At 52.0% G+C, this 15,365-nt stretch overlaps 1 protein-coding gene across 2 annotated transcripts in view; it reads right to left on the bottom strand.

The window, feature by feature from the left end:
* Nucleotides 1-13,487, bottom strand: part of ALPL (alkaline phosphatase, biomineralization associated) — an 85,060-nt gene extending 71,573 nt beyond the window's left edge. For both annotated transcript variants that reach the window (XM_048825440.2, XM_048825442.2), the window contains exon 1: nucleotides 13,354-13,487. The gene's annotated coding sequence lies outside the window, so the exon portion shown is untranslated. The remainder of the gene's footprint in view (nucleotides 1-13,353) is intronic.
* Between the last annotated feature and the right edge of the window lie 1,878 nt (nucleotides 13,488-15,365).

The following is a 15,365-nucleotide window of genomic DNA, read 5'->3' as shown; positions in this document are numbered from 1 at the left end:
AAACTGGGAGGAGTGGTAGATACGCTGGAGGGGAGGGATAGGATACAGAAGGACCTAGACAAATTGGAGGATTGGGCCAAAAGAAATCTGATGAGGTTCAATAAGGATAAGTGCAGGGTCCTGCACTTAGGATGGAAGAATCCAATGCACCGCTACAGACTAGGGACCGAATGGCTAGGCAGCAGTTCTGCGGAAAAGGACCTAGGGGTGACAGTGGACGAGAAGCTGGATATGAGTCAGCAGTGTGCCCTTGTTGCCAAGAAGGCCAATGGCATTTTGGGATGTATAAGTAGGGGCATAGTGAGCAGATCGAGGGACGTGATCGTTCCCCTCTATTCGACATTGGTGAGGCCTCATCTGGAGTACTGTGTCCAGTTTTGGGCCCCACACTACAAGAAGGATGTGGATAAATTGGAGAGAGTCCAGCGAAGGGCAACAAAAACGATTAGGGGTCTAGAACACATGAGTTATGAGGAGAGGCTGAGGGAGCTGGGATTGTTTAGCCTGCAGAAGAGAAGAATGAGGGGGGATTTGATAGCTGCTTTCAACTACCTGAAAGGGGGTTCCAAAGAGGATGGATCTAGACTGTTCTCAATGGTAGCAGATGACAGAACGAGGAGTAATGGTCTCAAGTTGCAGTGGGGGAGGTTTAGGTTGGATATTAGGAAAAACTTTCCCACTAGGAGGGTGGTGAAACACTGGAATGCGTTACCTAGGGAGGTGGTAGAATCTCCTTCCTTAGAGGTTTTTAAGGTCAGGCTTGACAAAGCCCTGGCTGGGATGATTTAACTGGGAATTGGTCCTGCTTCGAGCAGGGGGTTGGACTACATGACCTTCAGGGGTCCCTTCCAACCCTGATATTCTATGATTTGTTTCTTCCTGTGGCTTTCCTCTCATTGATTTCTCAGCCGATGTCCTGCTGATGATTAAGGACAAAACTGTTCGAATACATCTTGGGGTACCAGGAGACAAGCCCAGATCCTTGACTGAGGAGACAAGTGGACAGCATGTTGTGCCTTTTCAAAGAGGGGTCACAGCCAGCCTGGCTGCAAAGTGCTAGTGAGCAATACTTTATTAGACATGAAAGTATCTTGTTAATTAAGTCAGGGCTCTAGAATGCATGTTATGATTTTACCTGGGACTATTTGTTTTCAATACTTCTACTTGCTATCACTTGAGTCATTGTTAAAATAAACTTGTACTTGCTTTCTCTATAAAGAAACATCTCAGTGCTTGTCGGGCATGGGCAGTCATGCCTAATGGTTAGAGTCAGGCGCCTGGAACCAGAGCTGGCAACAGTCAGGAGCCAACCCTAAGATGAAAGCTGGAGTCAGCATCGGGGTGGGATGTAGGAGCAGGCACCTGAGTGAGGCAGGAAAGCAGGATCTCGGAACAGATGGGGGTCTGGGATAAGGATGACAGGAACAGGCAGCGTTCAGGAATCAGACAGGATCCATACTGGCAGCCAGCCACAGATTCCCACTTTGACAACTTCCTGTGCCTCTTTCTGGCTTAAGTGGAGCTTCCCAGCCAATCAGTGGGGCTGGATGTCTCCCCCAAACAGAAGCTTTGTGGGTGGAGCTCTGCGCACTAGTCCTTCAAGGGACCTGCTGGGTGGTGGCTGTGGGCCACGTGCTGTCTGGGAACTCCTGGGCCCTGCTTCAAGGTCTGTGACCTTCATAGTGTTGCATGTAATGCAGAGTGGTGATTTGAGGTGGAACAGCTAAGCTGGTGTGCAGTTTCTTTGGAACCAATGGCTCTGAATACTGCGAGCGTCCAGTAGAACAGGGGCTGCTAGGAGGGCTCGAGGGTTAGAGCATGCCTATCCTCTAAACTGCAGGGAGACAGCAGCAGGGCCAGTGTAGGCCTTGAGGGGGGTGCACGTGTTGCCCGTTGCTGGGGGAGTCAGGGGACCCTAAGGCTTCTTCACACTCAGGGCAAGTGGTAGTGAGGTGCTGTGTCCCTGGAGAGAGTGATGGGGTCAAGGACCGCAATACAATCTGAGAACTCCAAGTGGGCTCTGGGGAAGGGGTGGGAGGTTGTGGGTGTCTGGTCTCCCACCTGGGCTCTGGGGAGGGGAAGGGACAGAAAGAGGAACTGGGTTGTCACAGGGGGCTCTAACTCTACTCGTTGGGGAATTTGTGTTTGTCTGAATTGTGACAGACATACTTGCTTACAGGTATTTTGAAATAAATCAAAATTGAAATGGTCCTGATTATGTAGTGTTATTTTGACAAATAAAATTGCCCAATTTTAAAATTTTGGGGGGCCAGACTGCCCCCAGGAGTACTTCTATGGATCCTGGGAGAAAGAGCTACAAGCTCAGCAACTCACTGCAGTAACCTGGTCCACCTTGGTACACTCCAGATCTTTATCCACAGCCTTCAAGAGAAGGGAAAAGCAGGAGGGGTATACAGGAGAGCAAAGGCTAGGATATTTTTATAGATTTATAAAATTAAGTGCACGGGTTTGTTTTTTGCACACTTGTAAACTGGGAGTTTCCCCCTTAATAAAGGGCACCATCACTAGGCCATCTTTAGACATGCTGGTGATAGTCTGAAGGTTATGATATTTGATCCATGTATGTGGTTATGAATTTAATTCCTGTATGTTAATGTGGCCTCAAGGAAACATGCAAACAGCCCAGCCAACTTCCTGAGGAAGGGAAGTGAACAACTGATATGCAAAAAGATGGGTTTGCTCAGAGAGCCAGGCCAGGAAGATAAGTGTCTTCTAATGAACTTGAAGTGAGGTTATATGCAAATGTTCCCTTTCTTACATAAGAGGGGAAAAGGAATCCTTGGGTCAGCTCAGAGGAAGTCTAATGCATGACACACTGATGAGAGTACATACACTTCCATTGAAACTGCTAATTAGATAATAGCTTCCTTTTCAGCTCTGCCTAGCTATCCTCTGCCACCTCAGAATTGTCTCTGTGCTAGTCACCCTACACTCCAAACTTCCCTGCTAGCATCAAGTGAGCCTGGGAATCAAATATTCTTCATGGGAGTGTCTCCCCTACAGCAGGAGTCCTGTTGGATCCTTCTCGTTGTGAGAAAACAGTGAGATCTTTTTTATGTAGATGTACATGGAAAGTGTACCTCAAAACATGGACCTGTTTGGGGCGATCCTTCACATCCCAGGCCCTCACAGCTGGCCACACATATTTCCCTAGATCCTCCCTCAGACAAAGATCAGCTGTTGCACAGAGCTCAGCACCTTCCTCAGGCATTCTGGAGGGGATGGGGTTAGGGTGAGGAAGGCTGTTGGCAAAGAGGGTAATTAAGGTTTAAGCTCAGATTGGATTGTGAGGATATGCACTGAGTGAGTGTCACCTCCTCAGTGTGTTGTTCCAATACTCTGTCACCACCTGCAAGGCAGATGGGAAGAGGAGACTTGTTGGAAGAAGCTGGAAAGGGCGGAGGGAGTCTACAGGCCCATACAATCCCTGCCCCCAGGAGCCCATGCCCCCAAAACTCAACCCTTCCCCCATATGCTTCAAGCAGTTGGATTCAAGGCCAGCTGCAGTCATCTAATCTGATCTCCTGCCAGAGAATCTCACCCAGATCAGTTGCAATTGTTTTTAACCAGCAAGACAATGGCCAATGTTGACAGAGTCAATGCAGCAGGAACCAAGCTGTCAAAGGAACTTGGGGCCCTATGTTCAAGCATTCAGCCCCCAGCATGACTCTGGGGCCAGGTCTGCAAGAAGGCTCTGCATGTTGGGTGCTGAACTCTTCTGAAGAAGTGGCCCCAGGGCTCTGTGAGCAGAGATAAAGCCAGATTTCAAGTTGCTTGTGCTATCTTAAAACCAAAAGTAGCTTCCAGGTGTTTGCTTGTTGCCAACTCTTGCAATTTGGGGTGTTTTTCTTAAGTTTCCAACTCCTGGAGCCACAGGCTACATGTGCACTAAGAGCTGAGGATGTGATTCTCAGGATCGCACTACACTCATGTCAGCAGGAGTATGACTAGCAAGGCAGCTGCAGTCGCATGGGTAGTGGCAGCAAATGCAGGGGTTAGCCATGGCGAGTACAACACTATGCATGCGACTGCAGCTACGCTGCTATTTACTGTCACACTAGCTTGAGGAGAGTTAGTGCAAATGTGTACAGGAGCAGGAAGGGGGGCAGGGGGAATGAACCACACTCCTAGCTCATAAGGTAGACAGATTCATAATGGTCCCATTATGGTTATGTCCACTTTGTAGGTCTACCCATCATTTGGGTGCGTTTTTGCCCAGACCCCCTTACCAGCCATACACAAAAGCCTCAGGCATGTTCTTTGAACCCACGCTTGCTTGCATACCTGGGACCGTGGATTAAATCCTGTTTTGCTTTAAAGCATGTGCTGCCCTACCCATCTAGTCTGACCTCCTACAGGACACAGGCCAGAGAATTTCATCCAAAATTAAAAGGTCTTATAATTGCCCCTTCCACCTTCTTGTGTTCAATCACCTGGGAACCCCTGACTGTTGGTATTAGGAGCCTTACCCACAGGCCACCAAGCAGCAGATGTGAGAATCTCAGCTTTAACGTTCCTAGTTTGTGGTGGCCAAGGAAAGCTTGAACACATGTCTAACTGCTCACAAACCAGAAGCTCAATAAAAAGACTCCTCCCTCCCCCCCCAAAAAAACAGAAACAATCTTATTTGGGAGTTGGGGGGCAGATGAGGGGACCTGCAATCTTTAAATGCTTGGGAAATACTGCTGCCCCAGGACCTGTCAGTGTTTGTGGTTCCCAATCCCACCTTCCCATTTTAAGCACAGAATTCTCTCCCCTGCTGCAGTGTGAAATCCCGCCCAATCAAGGCCTGGTCCACAAACAGATTTTGTATCCACAGGACTCATGGGGGGGGTGATTTTTGTAGTCATTTTCACCCTTTCCCTTGCAGTTAGTCATTGTCTAAACGCAAAGCTGCAGGATTCTGGTGTGGCTCTGCTGTACCACTTTTCCCATGCCAACATCACGCAAACTTTGTTTAGATGAAGCCCCACAGAGGGCACTAACTGCATGGAAAGAATGCGAGACTTTATGTAGACTACTTTAAACAAAAAACCAAACACATTTTCTCTCCAATCCTTCCCTGTTCTGCAGTGTCTGGTATTATTGTATCAATCAGAAGTGAAAGAGTGGAGTGCAATGGCCAGTCAGTCTTCTACCTTTACAGGTGACTGTAGGGTAATGGTCTTCTGCAGCCTGTGCCCACACGGCGTTACTGCCTTCACCAGGCAGCCAGCAGTTGCCTGATGCACTTTTATTATGTGGTCACATTCTACTACCAGCCTTCACTTGTAGAGGTTAATTTCCTTCAAAGAGGAAACCCTCACAAATCCCCGGCTGCTTTGGCAGCAGCCTCAGCACATGCCAAGTGAAGGGTTAGGCCATGGAGATTCTTCTCTCCAATCTCCAGGCCTTTGCCCACAGGCAGGATTCTCCAAAATCCTCCCACAGCTGCAAGCACTAGTGCAGATTGGACCAGTGCTCTTACCACCGAGTTGCCTCTGCATCTCCCCCACACCTCGGGCCATTGCACGACTTACAAAGGGATCACAGTAATGGCAATGGGTCTGAGCAACGCAACTCTCATGCAAACATCTCCTGCCCTCCCCATGACATGTGCTTAGGCAGGGGGATTCCTCCTGTGTTGGGGCATAGAGCCCTGCTCAGGTACAGGGCAATTTGTCTCTCCCCTATTTGGGGGCTGTGGTGGCTCCTGACGCAGGCCATGGAAACTTGTACTCCTGTTGCAGTGGCCTTTAGGCTTGCAAAGCACTATGGGGAAGTGCTTCTTTGGCCAACCCCAGCCCCATCCACAACTTCCACTCTGTCCCCTCCCTTCCAGGGCAATTTATGCCCTGCCTCTGCTCTTACCCTGTGCCAGAGGGGGATGGAAACATGGAAGAGTTGTGATATAGAAGGCACTGGGCTAGCCGAGCCAGCTCTGTGCAGGCTGTATGGATATGGACATGCACATATCACTGGTGATACGTGCAGGACTGCAGGGCACTGGGGCAGAGCAGTCTCAAATACCACCCAAGTGTCTCTCAGCAGGGCTGCTCTGCAATTCGGCTCCGCTCCTCCCTCTCCCATGACAATGGTCCTCTTGACTCCTGTTCCATCACCCTCACCCCAGTCACTGTCCCCAAAGCTCAGGAAGAGTTACTGAGAAAACCCCCATTTGCTTGGGTCAACTCAGCATGCAGGCAAACCCCACCCCTTCACAGGCAGGAAGCCATTGCAGCCAAGTGTCATGCCAGTTCATCCTTCCCTATTCAGAGACACACACAGCCAAGCTGGGCCGGGCCCTGCTCAGAGGCCAGGGTTTGGGGGAGTTCCAGCATTTCCTACCATTACACTGGGTCAGCGCAACAACTTGGCAGAGATTGCACCAGAGGCTGCTTGCTAATGCTGAAGGGTTTCCTGTTGCTTTAGCAATCACAGGGTGCATCGCTGCAGATTCACCTGCAAAACCCTCCCTCAGCCCATTCTCCCCCACAGACCCATTTTGTCCAGTCACCCAGCAAGTATGCTCCACTGAGCCATCTCCACAGCTGCTGCCTCTCTAGAGCAAGAAGTACCCTAGTCCGTGCTGCACAGTCGCTCCTGGCTGGGGACAGCACCGGGGGCAGGCAGGGAGAAGTGGATTAACAGTGGAGGCCAAACGCTCCCTCCCCTGAGCACACACAGCCCAGGCAGTGGTGATTAGAGACCCTAGGAAATGTGGGCATCCCTAGGAGCTGAACAGACACCAATATGCATCCCTGGACTTGCCCCAGAGTGACTACCCTAGCACAAAGAACAGGAGGACTTGCAGCAGCTTAGAGACTAAAATTTATTTGAGCATAAGCTTTCATGAGCTAGTTAACTCTGGCTTGAATAGAGACGGGGAGTAGGTGGGTCATTACACAAAGTAAAACTATTTCCCCATGTTTATTCCCCCCGTCCCCCACTGCTCCGCAGACGTTCTTGTCAACTGCTGGAAATGGCCCACCTTGATCATCACTACGAAAGGTCTCACACCCCCACCCACCCCCCTTACTGGTAATGCTCACTTACCTGATCACTCGTTACAGTGTGTACGGTAACACCCATTGATTCGTGTTCTGTGTATATAAAATCGCCCCATTGTATTTTCCACTCAATGCCTCCGATGAAGTGACCTGTAGCTCACAAAATCTCATGCTCCAATAAATGGGTTAGTCTAAGGTGCCACAAGTCCTCCTTTTCTTTTTGCGAATACAGACTAACACGGCTGCTACCCCAGCACAGGGAGCAGTGAGAGGATGCAGATCCTAAGCACTGTTCTGAAGGGAAAACAAAACAAAAAACACCCACCCACCCCCAAGAGCAAGTGCAACACTTAACTGCATAAACATTCCTCCTTGTGTCTAACCACCCCAGCTGGCGGGCTTGGACACCATGCACTGCACTCGCTGCGTTTGCAAATGCTTGAGCAGAGTTCTAGTCAAGAGACTGCTCCAGGAGCCCTCCTGCTGACGTCCCTGCTATAATGTCACTAGCTACTAAAAGGAGACCCCAGAGCAGATGCCCGGGAACATACAGCACTGCACTAACATGCTGTTTCCATACCTGACTCTGGTAGTGCTTGGCAGTCATAGGCTATCAGGGCTGGAAGGGACCTCAGGAGGTTCCAGTCCCACCCCTGTTCAAAGCAGGACCAAGCCCCAGCTAAATCATCCCAGCCAGGGCTTTGTCAAGCCGGACCTTAAAAACTTCTAAGGAAGGAGATTCCACCACCTCCCTAGGTAACGCATTCCAGTGCTTCACCACCCTCCTAGTGGGAAAGTTTTTCCTAATATCCGATGAGATGTTTTATTTTTTCCTACAAAACTCAGGGGCAGTGTCTGTCCTGTTCTTGCCTCAGCAGCAGGGCGGCTTTCCTCCCTTCCCCTCCTGCCTCACAGACTGGGGGTGCAGACCCTGGAAGTGTGGAGCCAGCACCAAACCAAAGGCTCCTAGTGCTCAGCCCAAGGAGCAGTGCTTCCGTGCCCTGCCCCTCTGACTGCCAGCTAAGTGACCGATTCACTAAGACCGTGGCTACTCTACAGGTTACTTTGGTATAACGTGCAACATTCAGGATGTGAGTAATCCACCCCCCCTTGGCGACATAAGTTACACGAATCTAGCTGCCAGTGTAGACAGCACTATTGCAGCAGGAAAGTGTCTCCTGCCAGCAGAGCTGCTGCCTCTCGCAGAGGCAGGAGTTCAGCAGACAGGCAAGCTCTCTCCTGCGAGAGAGAGCATCTCCACCACAAACACTATAGCAGCACAGCTCCACCAAGGAAACCGGAAACATGTCTGGCAGGAGAACGCTATTTATTTCCTTTTGAGCAACTCCGATGATGCAGGCTTTAGTGCCCTGAAAGATCCTGTGTTTGCCATTCAGTTTAAAGCAGTGTGCATCCAAAGCACCCTCCTGGTTTAGAGAGCTGGATCCTAACTACACTGCTTGGTTTCTTTAACCATGTGCTTGTTAACACAGCTCTTCCTGAAGCTGACATGTTCCAAAGGCATGAGCACATCATGCCAGTGGTGTTTGGGGATGCCCTGGGCAGTAAGAAGTTGGCACCTTCCTAGCAGGGTTTCTGCTTTTTGCTGATTGCTAGAGAAACATTAAGTTATACAGGCAAAAAGAAAAGGAGGACTTGTGGCACCTTAGAGACTAGCCAATTTATTTGAGCACAAGCTTTCGTGGGCTACAGCTCACTTCATCGGATCCAGTGAGCTCACGAAAGCTTGTGCTCAAATAAATGAGTTAGTCTCTAAGGTGCCACAAGTCCTCCTTTTCTTTTAGTGGATACAGACTAACATGGCTGTTACAATAATCCTGTATGAATTGTTTCAGAGTAACTGCTCCAGCCCTCATGGGGGATGTAGGAAGGACAGAAACAAACCAGTCTCTTCGTAAAGAGATACAATTGTATTTCCTTCCCTCCATAATGAGACCGCTGGATTGTTGCTTCTTCTCTTTGCACATTTGTACTAGTGCTTTTCATCCCAGAGGTTCCCAAAGGGAGGATACGTTACAGCTCTATGGTTGGCTCGAAGTAGATCACTTCGCCCAGCACTGACATACAGCCACCTCTGGTCCAGAGCATGGTAACTGTTCTATGCAGCAACACTGTGCAGCAATTTAGGAATCAGCTGAATACCTCCATTTCCAGTGGCAGCTGCACAGGGAATTTTGGGAGGCAAACTAACACCTCTTGAAGTCCCAGTGTCCTCCAGATCAGGGTACCCTCTGGATCACTTGTTGCTGCACAAAACCCTCCCCCCACCCTACCCTTGCATCATCCTCATCCATGGATAAACATGGGGCCCAGTCTGGCTGAAGGGAGCAGAATGAGACCCCTCCAGACAGGGGCACCCCCACCCCACCCCACGATGGGGATCTGCATGTTGCTCCAGCACCTTCTCATCCTGGCTGATAAGGTCCCATGGCTCATGCGGCAGCTCAGGGACCCTGGAAGAACCCTTATCTCCAGATGGTCTGGGAGCCCTTGAATGGCAAGCCATGGGTGCTCTATCACCAGGAAGCAAGGAAGACATGGCATATAGGGTTTCCCCTCCTGGCTGGTTTCCAAGAGAAATTAACATTATGCTAAAAGCCCACCACACCTGGAGAGTTTTCACATACAACTAAGGTGATTCAGCAAAGCTGGGGTGCAGATGGGAGGTTAGGACTGGAGCTAGAGGGCTGCAGCTCAGGAACTAAGAGCATTGGCAGAGCTGGGGAGGTGTGGGGGAAGCCAGTTGGGGCTGAGGTGCCCTGGCAAAGCTGGGCAGACTGGAACCCACCCAGCACTGGAATGGAGAAGCTATTGCTGACTGATCCTGCAGCAGCAGCTATAGCCCACACTAGACAGTCTGAGCACAGAGCTGCAGAACAGGGCAGAGATCCCCTGGACCCACTTGGGATCAGCCCGTGTGACCCGGTGCTGAGAGGCATTGCAGCCTCCTGGTCTCCAGGTGGCTTTAACTTACACTTAGAATGGCTGAGGAGAAGAGTTTCAGAAACAAATTACAGGGTCAGGTCATTTTTAGAAACAAGCTCCTCCCACCTCAGCTCTTAAAATTTAATTTGATTCCATTCATTGAATTTTTTAAAATGCATAGGTCCCGGCAGCGTCTGGTGCCTCATGCAGATTCAATGCAGCCTCACGTTAAATTAACTGCCCACAAAGGCCAGTGCAGAGAGGCCCCCCAGGTGCCTCCCGCCCACACACACACACACACACACACACAGAGCCCCAGTCCAGATGATATAACCCAGCCATCACCAGGAAAATGCGTGAAAGAGAGGATGCATGGTGCACTGCCCTCCGAAGATCAGCAAGCTGGGTGGCTGGTGGGAACAGTTAGAGATGGGCTGTTCTGCTGAGCAATGCTGGTCAGAAGTCAGTCCCTTGAACTCAATGGACTCCCAGCAGGGCAAGATCAGAATCAGGCCTCCTACCTCCACAGCCTGACAGCACAAGCACCTTTCCAGGTAAAGGGGTGCAGAAAGGGAGGTGACCTGCACTTCCCTGGTTGGCTGCAGGGAATGACACCGCTGACATTAACAACTTGTACTGGAAGTTCTTCAGTGCAGGCACCTTATCACAGGATATCAGGGTTCGAAGGGACCTCAGGAGGTCAGCTAGTCCAACCCCCTGCTCAAAGCAGGGCCAATCCCCAACTAATTCATCCCAGCCAGGGCTCTCTCAAGCCGGGCCTTAGATGTTTTTAAGGAAGGAGATTCCACCACCTCCCTAGGTAATGCATTCCAGTATTTCACCACAATCCTAGTGAAATAGTTTTTCCTAATATCCAACCTAAACCTCCCCCACTGCAGCTTGAGACCATTACTTCTTGTTCTGTCATCTGCTACCATTGAGAACAGTCTAGAGCCATCCTCTTTGGAACCACCTCTCAGGTAGCTAAAAGCAGCTATCAAATCCCCCCTCATTCTTCTCTTCTGCAGGCTAAACCTTCTCTTCCTATATGTTCATATAGGGCCTACCACAGTACCACAACACAATCAATACGAGAACACACTGTAGCCCACGAAACTGGGAAACCCGTGTAATGCAAGGGAACAAACCTTGTCTCAAGGGCCAGATTTTGAGCTCACTGCCACTGGTGAGAGTCAAGGATAACGCCACAGAGTTGCGCTGGGGTGAGCAAGGTAAGAATCCAGCACGCATGGAGCAGATTTCCTCAAAGTGCTCAGGCTCCCGTTTAGGCACCCAAAGAGGTGCCAGGTTTCCCAGAGCCAGCAGCTCCCTTTGGGGGAGACCGTCAGATTGCCCAGAGCTCAGCATGCACAGTGACGAGTTGCTTAGAAAATTGCACTCTTTTCTAAAGAGCTTTCAAACCCATGTGACCCATGACAAACGTGTGTCCCCATCACACATGCAGCTCATGGTACTGACCAGCCAGCACAGAAACCTGCCAAAAGTCAGCCAGTAAGAGCCAGCCACGAGTGGTAGGAGTGCGAGAGCTGGTTTACAGCTCTATCTGCTGGGAGCAGGGCTGGCTGCCGTAGGAGACCCCTGGATTATTCAGGAGGCTTTAGCTCGGAGGGGAGGGTTAGTCCCTTGGCATCCTGAGCCCCATGGCTGCCTTATGATCACGGATAGCTCAGTGGTTTGAGCATTGGCCTGCTAAACCCAGGGTTGTGAGTTCAATCCTTGAGGGGGCCATTTGGGATCTGGGGCAAAAATTGGGGATTGGCCCTGCTTTGAGCAGGGGGTTGGACTAGATGACCTCCTGAGGTCCCTTCTAACCCTGATATTCTATGATTCTATGACTGTCTGGGAGGGCTCCGGCTGGGAATCTCAATAGGGGAATTGCCTACAAGTCATCTGCAGAGCAAGGAAGGGGAACCTCTTGCACAAAGTGACCTCGTCCCAGCTGCCTAGGAGGATGTAGATTCCCCCACCCCATACACCCACAGCTCCCCCACACTGCATGGCGCTGGACCTGGGACCACTCTGTGCTACATGGGCCAAGACCCTGAAATGGGAACCTGGCCCCAAAGAGCAAAGCCCAGGATCCTAAGGGCAGTACTAACCAATGGGCAGGAAGTGCCCCTGCTCTCCTTAGTGCCTCATTTCCCCAGTCCATCTTCTGCTGTGCCCAGAGCCCTGACAGACCTGGCCATAGTGGGGTTCCCAGAGATCTCCCCTACTTGGGCCTTATCCACACAGCCCTCCAGCTGGACTGAAACTTTTCTAGCCAGCATCTGACAATAACAGTCCCTGCATCTCCCAGGGCCAACCCCCCCCCCCCCCCATCCCATCAGTCTCTGTGGGGACTGGGTCACCAACCTGCCTCCCACCCTAGATAGAGAGAGCTCTAAGGGGCACCAGTTACTGGTGGGAGGCTGGCACAGTGCCTTAGTACTGGCAAGCACCACCAGTCCCCAGCCTAGGTCGTTCCCTTCTGCATCCTGGCATACTCCCCCAAGGATGGTTTCCTTGCAGCATCTGCCCCAATTCTGCAGGGGCTATTTTGCAAACTTTTAAATCTTGTCATGATTTAATGACAGGCCTGGCATTTCTGGGAGCCCACTTCAAGCCTGAGGACCACCCAGCTCCTTGCAAACCCACTGGCTGGCATGTGAACCCATCTGACACACATTCCAGCAGCTCTGAGCCAGAACCTCCCCTGGGAGAAGAATTAACTGCAAATCACACACCCTGCCAACAGCCCAACTTCACTGCCAACCTTTCCTCCACGCAAAGGGGGGCTGCCCAGCGCCCTGGGATGAGACTGACAGCACCAAAGCAGTGTCCAAACAGGCTGGGAATCGCCCACGAGAACTTCCACCAAACTCCCTAGCTCTCCCGAGGAGCAGCACTGGGAGAGGGCTTCCGGGAGCAGCCTGGCACCGCTCACAGCCACAAGCCTCCGGCGCCTCTCTGCCCCCCAGAGCGGGTCTGTAGCAACCCGCTCCTCGTTGCGGGATTCCCCAGCACGGCAGCCGCCAGAGGAGGGAGGGAAGGGGCGATCCCCACGCCCGGCTGATGCGGCCCCACTGCTCACTCCCGGACTCGGGCTTCCCCAGGGCAGCCCCGACCCCGCGCTGCCGGGGCTCCTCCGCTACCCCCGTCCCGGCGAGGCGGGATAAAGCCCAGAGGGAGAGGAAGGGCGAACAGAAGCCCGAGGCCAGATTCAAGCCCCCGACGGGCCGATCCCCAGGCAAACCCGGGGTCCGCTCCCCGCAGAAGTCCCGTCGAAGTTCCGCTGGGGGCCCCGCGGAGCGAACAGCCCAGGGGGCTGGGCTCGGCTGCGACCCAGACGCCGCCCAGCCCCGCGGCCGGAGCCGCTGCCCGGGCCGGGCCCTACCTGCAGGGTTCACACGGCGGCGCTGCAGAACCGCCAGCCTCGCTCCGGAGCGCCCGCCCGGCCGGCCCAGCTGCGCTGGAGCGGGGCGTCCCGGCGGCTCTTTAAAGCCCGGGAGACAATCGCCGGCTCGGCTCCGCCCCCGGCCCGGCCCATCCCGGGACCGGCGCACGCGACTGCCCCCTGCTGGGCCGGGCTGGGCGCGCTGCACGGGGCGGACACGCGGCGTCCGCACCTGGCCCTTGACTCTGCCCTGTTCCGGCAACAGGTCCCGCGGGGGATTCCCCAGCCGCTCCCCGAATTTCCCCGACGCCCCAGCCCAGGTAGCAGCGTTGCCAAAGGCAATTTGAACTGAAGTGGAAGCATTATAAAAGCATACACATCTTGTGATCAAACCTTGTACCTGAGCAAGCAGAACGGATTGAAAAGTCTGAACAAAGACCCGTTTCTTCACACGGCTGTTATTGGTGACACTCGCACATTGGTTTCGGCTACATTGGCCTGCTTAATCATTTCCAATTATGACTTGTAAGCCAGGTCTGACTGAGCTCTTCCCTGACAGCTGCTGATGAGCCGGGTGGGGGGAAGGCTTCAGGGCCAGACTGTATTGATATGGACTCACCTACTCTGCCGAGGTATCCAGCAGACGGAGCCCTGCTGCCCAAGGGATCCATTTTGGCTGGTGCTGGGTTAGGAATCACTTTGAATGTGGGGGTCATGAACTGTTGTTCTCCTTATGGCCTGAGTAGAGGGCAGCAGACCTGTGCTGAGCCTGCCTGAATGATGGGGTCTCCCTCAGGGCTTAATTGGTGCCAGGGCTTGCCAGGGCTCAGCCCTGGCACCTCCAGGCTCGGCCGTTCAGAGCCTGGGGACCTCTGGGCTTGCCACATCACTTATGAAAGTAACAAATTTGCTTGAGCCCCAGCACCTCTTTCCTTACAGAGTAAGCCCTGGTCACCCTCACCTGAACTGCACCCGCTAAGCAGGAGGGTTGGGTGCCAGATCCTAGTGAGGGGGCAGGGGGCGAACAGGTGTTTTGCTTGGTGGGGTGGGCTCTGCCTAAGAGTCACAGGCACTGTCTGACCTGCCCCCTCTCCTGTTTAGAGGGAGAGCGGATTGGGCTCCACAGAGAGTCTTCTGGTTGGTTAAGTGACCACTAGAGCTGAATTCGCTGACAATCAGGCCTACGTGCTCAGACCGGCTGTAGGGGACAGTGTTTCTGTGGAAGAGACGGCCCAGCCTGCACTAGCAGCGCGGTTCCCCCACCGAGAGCTGAAATCACTGAGAGCGGGTGGAACCCAAGAGACCGACTCGCAGAGGTCACGGTGGCAGGGGGCAGCAGCAGGTGACGGTGCAGGGCCACTGGGGACGGAGCGATGGAGTGAACAGCAGCACAATGAACAACAGCAGCCAGAGCTGTTTTAGTGACTTCACTCCAGAACGCTAGATTTGTGGCTAGGAAACTGACATAAATATACATTTCCTAACAGGCCAAGATTTTTAAAATGCATTATTTGCCAAGGCATTATCTCACATCATCGCTATCTTGAGAGGTCATTATCTTGGGGAAACAATGAGGAGTCTGGTAGCACCTTAAAGACTAACAGATTTATTTGGGCATAAGCTTTTGTGAGTAAAAAACCAACTTCTTCAGATGCATGCAGTGAAAATGACAGATGCAGGCGTAAATATACTGACACATGAAGAGAAGGGAGTTACCTGACAAGTGGAGAACCAGTGTTGACAGGGCCAATTCAATCAGGGTGGATGTGGTCCACTCCCAGTAATTGATGGGGAGGTGTCAATACCAAGAAACGGAAAGTTGCTTTTGCAGTGAGCCTATTCAAGCCCGAATTAATGATGTTAAATTTGCAAATGAATTGTAGCTGTGCAGTTTCTCTTTGAAGTCTGTTTTTGAAGATTTTTTGTTGAAGGATGGCTACTTTTAAATCTGTTATAGAATGTCCAAGAAGACTGAAGTGTTCTCCGACTGGCTTTTGTATGTTACCATTCCT

Source organism: Caretta caretta, chromosome 18, assembly GCF_965140235.1.
Source record: "Caretta caretta isolate rCarCar2 chromosome 18, rCarCar1.hap1, whole genome shotgun sequence".
Taxonomy (NCBI): Eukaryota; Metazoa; Chordata; order Testudines; family Cheloniidae; genus Caretta; species Caretta caretta.
Note: the sequence above shows the minus strand (reverse complement) of the source record. Positions and strands in the feature narration are given on the sequence as shown.